Source organism: Euprymna scolopes, chromosome 5 (genome assembly GCF_053919585.1).
Source record: "Euprymna scolopes isolate OS-2025 chromosome 5, ASM5391958v1, whole genome shotgun sequence".
Taxonomy (NCBI): domain Eukaryota; kingdom Metazoa; phylum Mollusca; class Cephalopoda; order Sepiida; family Sepiolidae; genus Euprymna; species Euprymna scolopes.
In genome coordinates this window covers 16,686,532-16,690,681 of record NC_136486.1, presented here as the reverse complement: position 1 = coordinate 16,690,681, position 4,150 = coordinate 16,686,532, and the positions used below count along the sequence as shown (strand labels likewise).

The 4,150-nt window shown below is 33.6% G+C and overlaps 1 pseudogene; it reads left to right on the top strand.

The window, feature by feature from the left end:
• Window positions 1–769: 769 nt before the first annotated feature.
• Window positions 770–907, top strand: LOC145277275 (U2 spliceosomal RNA; annotated as a pseudogene).
• Window positions 908–4,150: the final 3,243 nt, after the last annotated feature.

Genomic DNA, 4,150 nt, shown 5'->3' with positions numbered 1-4,150 from the left:
CGGTCGGTCTGTCCGTAGCACTTTTGTGCTTGGCCTTTTTGGTTAAGATCAAATGTCTTTTGTTAATACATGCTGTTCTTAGCAAAGTGTAGTATCTATTCCGGCAGATACTACAAGCAAGGACCATATGTGGGGGCAACCCCACATATAAGACCTTGGTCAATATAGGGGCAACCCTTCATACCAATTGTCAGTATCCAGCTCCCCTACACCCCGGGGAGTTGGTCCCCATTTCCCCTTCACTCCTCACATTAAAAATCGGCCTTGTGCCTAATTTGCTCGGTGGGGAGCAAATAAATACAGCTTTTTCTTGGCCTTTTGGCCAAGATTAAAGTGTAGTATCTGTTCCTGCAGATACTGCAAGCAAAAACCATATGTGGGAGCAATCCCACATATAAGACCTTGGTCAATGTAGGGGCAACCCTTCATACCAATTGTCACTATCCGGCTTCCCTACTCCCCGGGGAGTTGATCCCCATTTCCCCTTCACTCCTCACTTTAAAAATCGGCCTTGTGCCTAATTTGCTCAGTGGGGGAGCAAAATAAATACCTCAAAGTGTAGTATCTGTTCCGGCAGATACTGCAAGCAAAGACCATATGTGGGGGAAGCACCACATATAAGACCTTGGTCAATGTAGGGACAACCCTTCATACCAATTATCACTATCCGGCTTCCCTACTCCCCGGGGAGTTGGTCCCCATTTCCCCTTTACTCCTCACATTAAAATCGGCCTTGTGCCTAATTTTCTCGGTGGGGGAGCAAATAAATACCCTTTTCTTGGCTTTTTGGCCAAGATCAAAGCGTAGTATCTGTTCTTACTACATGCTGTACTTGTGTTTGTAACGTTGTGATATAAAGTGGGGGATCACTTTTCTGTATTAATTTAATGTAAAATGATCACCCACTTTAAAACCAGTCAGTCTCAAAGCCATTCAAGTCATTCTCCAGATCATTCAAGTTGTTTTTGAAGGATTCCAGTTATTTTTAAGCGATCAAGTCATTCTTAAGTTTATTCAATTCATCCTTAACTTCATTAAAGTCATTCTAAGTCATTTACTTTTTATTTATTTAAGTCATTTCAGCCCATTTTTCGGTCATTTTAGTTTATCTTTAAGAATTTCATATCAATCCTACATTTAGGCATTCATTCATTACACGAGAGCACGCGACTAATGGCCATCGGCTTTGTTCATTGAAATACTAAGTTATAATTTTCGATATCCCCACTAAAGTATACGTACATAGTATAAATCCTCTATTTCAAGAAAACCCCTTCCACAGTTACAACCCATTAAGACATACGATTAAATAAGCATCATTTTTTAATTCAATTATCCTATATTCTTCCCGAAAGTTTAATCACACATCTTGCATAAATAAATTTGACCGCCATGGCAGCTATGTTATACACCTACCTTCAGTATATAATAAAAACTGTATTTCTTCTTCGTCACAGAAATCACTTTAGTTCTCCCAATCCCAAACATCTCAATTTATCTCTCGCTTCACAATTATCTCGCTCCTAGACGTCGCATCCCTGGCATTTTCTCTCCCCTTCTGATGAGAAGCATTAGGCTTCGAAATACCATGGTATGAAGAGTTTTTATTTATTCTACACCGCTAATTAATGTACTATCCTCATTGAAAAAATGAACACACACACACCCACCCATATATATATATATATATATATATATATATATATATATATATATATATATACACATCTATATATACATATATATATATATTAGTGTATATTTTTTTATATTGCCATTTTATTATTTTATTGATACTCTATATAAGTTCCAAAAAGTTTTTGAGCTTTGCATTATCCCGATAAATCTCCTCTTAAAGAATCGATCTTGTTCTTACTTTTTTTTTAATTCGCCATAAAGATGTTGTAAGCAATGTATGATGCCGAAATGGTGAAGTGAATTAATGTCAGAACAATTGGAAAACGAATGATGGTAGTATTTTGATTCTAAATTTTTATATTTCTGTTTATTCTTTTTTATCTTTCACGCATCAGTAAATAATGACTTTTTGTATAATGGAAATAATAAAATGTGTTTGATAATTTCGAGATGTATAAATTTCATACGTCATATTACTTAGTTATTTCGGTATCCTTCATTGCAAACAACTTTCTCATACACTTACATTTTTGGTTACCAACGATGTTCCAAATAAACTAACTTCCACTTACACATCTCTCTCACTCTCTCTCTCTCTCTCACTCTCTCTTTCTATGTATGTGTGTGTGTTCGTGTGTGTGTGTATGTGTGTGTATGTATAGTATGTTTGTGTGAATTGTTATTTTGTTTTTTGTATATACTTAACGGTGCTGAAAAATAGTGCCTGTTCCTTGTGAAGAGGCGCACACACACACACACACACATACACACACACACACACACATATATATATATATTGAATCAATTTCAATAAAGAAAAAGAGAAGATAAGTGGCGTATATATGCAAATACTATTGTGGATGCCTTTGTTTGAAAGCGTTACATGCAAATTAAATGTCACCGATTCCTGTGCACCAAAACGTCCACCATTAATCAATTAAGAAGACGAAGAAAAAAAAGAAAAAAAAAAACACATGAAATTCTAAATCAAATGCGAACACAATAAGATTGAGAAAAACACCCCAACTATTTGCCTATTTCCTGTCTTTCTGCCTTAAATGCGTCACAGTTAGTCCAATCAAAGTCCAACAAAGAAGAACACCATTCGCGATTTTTCATTCAAAATGCCAGTTCAGACAAGTCTGGCAAAAAAAGGCAGTAGGGTCTCATCATTTAGGAACATTCACTTCCGCTACAAATTATGTTTCAATCGTAATCATAAAAGGCAAACAGACAAATGAACATAAGCTTTCAGATAAAATACATGAAGATTAATTTTTGCAATTGGGAAAATTGGGAGTATTTTGATGTCATAACTATTAATAGCTTGCAGATAATTCTTGCCGGAAGGTGAATATATGTCTGTATGTGCGTAACACATGAATGTCAGAAAGTAGTAGAAGAAATGGTGATACTCAAATTTTATTCGACGTATGAATTTTGTTTATGAATAGGAAACACATGCAGGGGAGGTTTAGAAGTAAAACCTTCTATTTTTATGAATCAGAATAGATTGGTGTGGATACTGACGGCGTGAGACTCTCAGAAAGAAATCATTCCAATGGATTTGTGACAGAAGCAGAGATGCTTTTAAGTTGAAATTTCTGCTAAAAGTGCATTTAGAATGGTAGTGACTTTATAAAAAATATATTGTGGAGTACCAACAATTTGCTAATTTTAATGCTATCACTTCCGTTTGTTAGTGAAGTTAATCCATTAGTGAAACCACATTGAAAGTGATAGTATTCTCAAACTTATTGACAGAGAAACCGCCAGTATAGATAATTAATATACAGATATTTTATTATATATATATATATATATATATATATATATATATATATATAAATTATGTAGGTGCATCTAAACAACCGGCACATCTTAATATTTTGCTCTTCGTCTTATCTCAACCATTTCTGCGAATTATTAGCCATTAAGTTACCAGATTGTAAAAATAATGGAAAAAATAAATATTTAAAGATTTGGACAATGGTTCAGTTCCATATACAACGTTTTAGTAAATCGTTCCCTCATTTTCAGAACCAATTAACAGCACCGATTTGACGTTGGTTCCTTCAGCCCCGCCATTATTATTATTATTATTATTATTATTATTATTATTATTATTATTATTATTATTATTATTATTATTATTATTTTGTTTGTTTGTTTGTTTATTTTTTCGAATTTTCACTTTAAGAAAAGTTTGGCTTCCCCTTCATTTTTTATTTATTTATTTATTTATTTACCGCTTTTTGAAAAGTGTTTTTACATTTAACGACCGCAACTTAAAAAAGAATAGTATTTATAAGTAAAATTCGAGTTTTACAATATCTTTTTAGTAAATTACTAGGTGAAAGAGTTACAAAACACCCTCCCCTCCCCATGTTAAATAATAGATTTCTAAATAAGTTATCTCAACACGGATTGTTAAATGCAAAAGTACCTTTTTTGTCATATCGTTATCTGTTGTTCATTAATAAATCTTGCCTATATCGTCTGTGTGTATCAA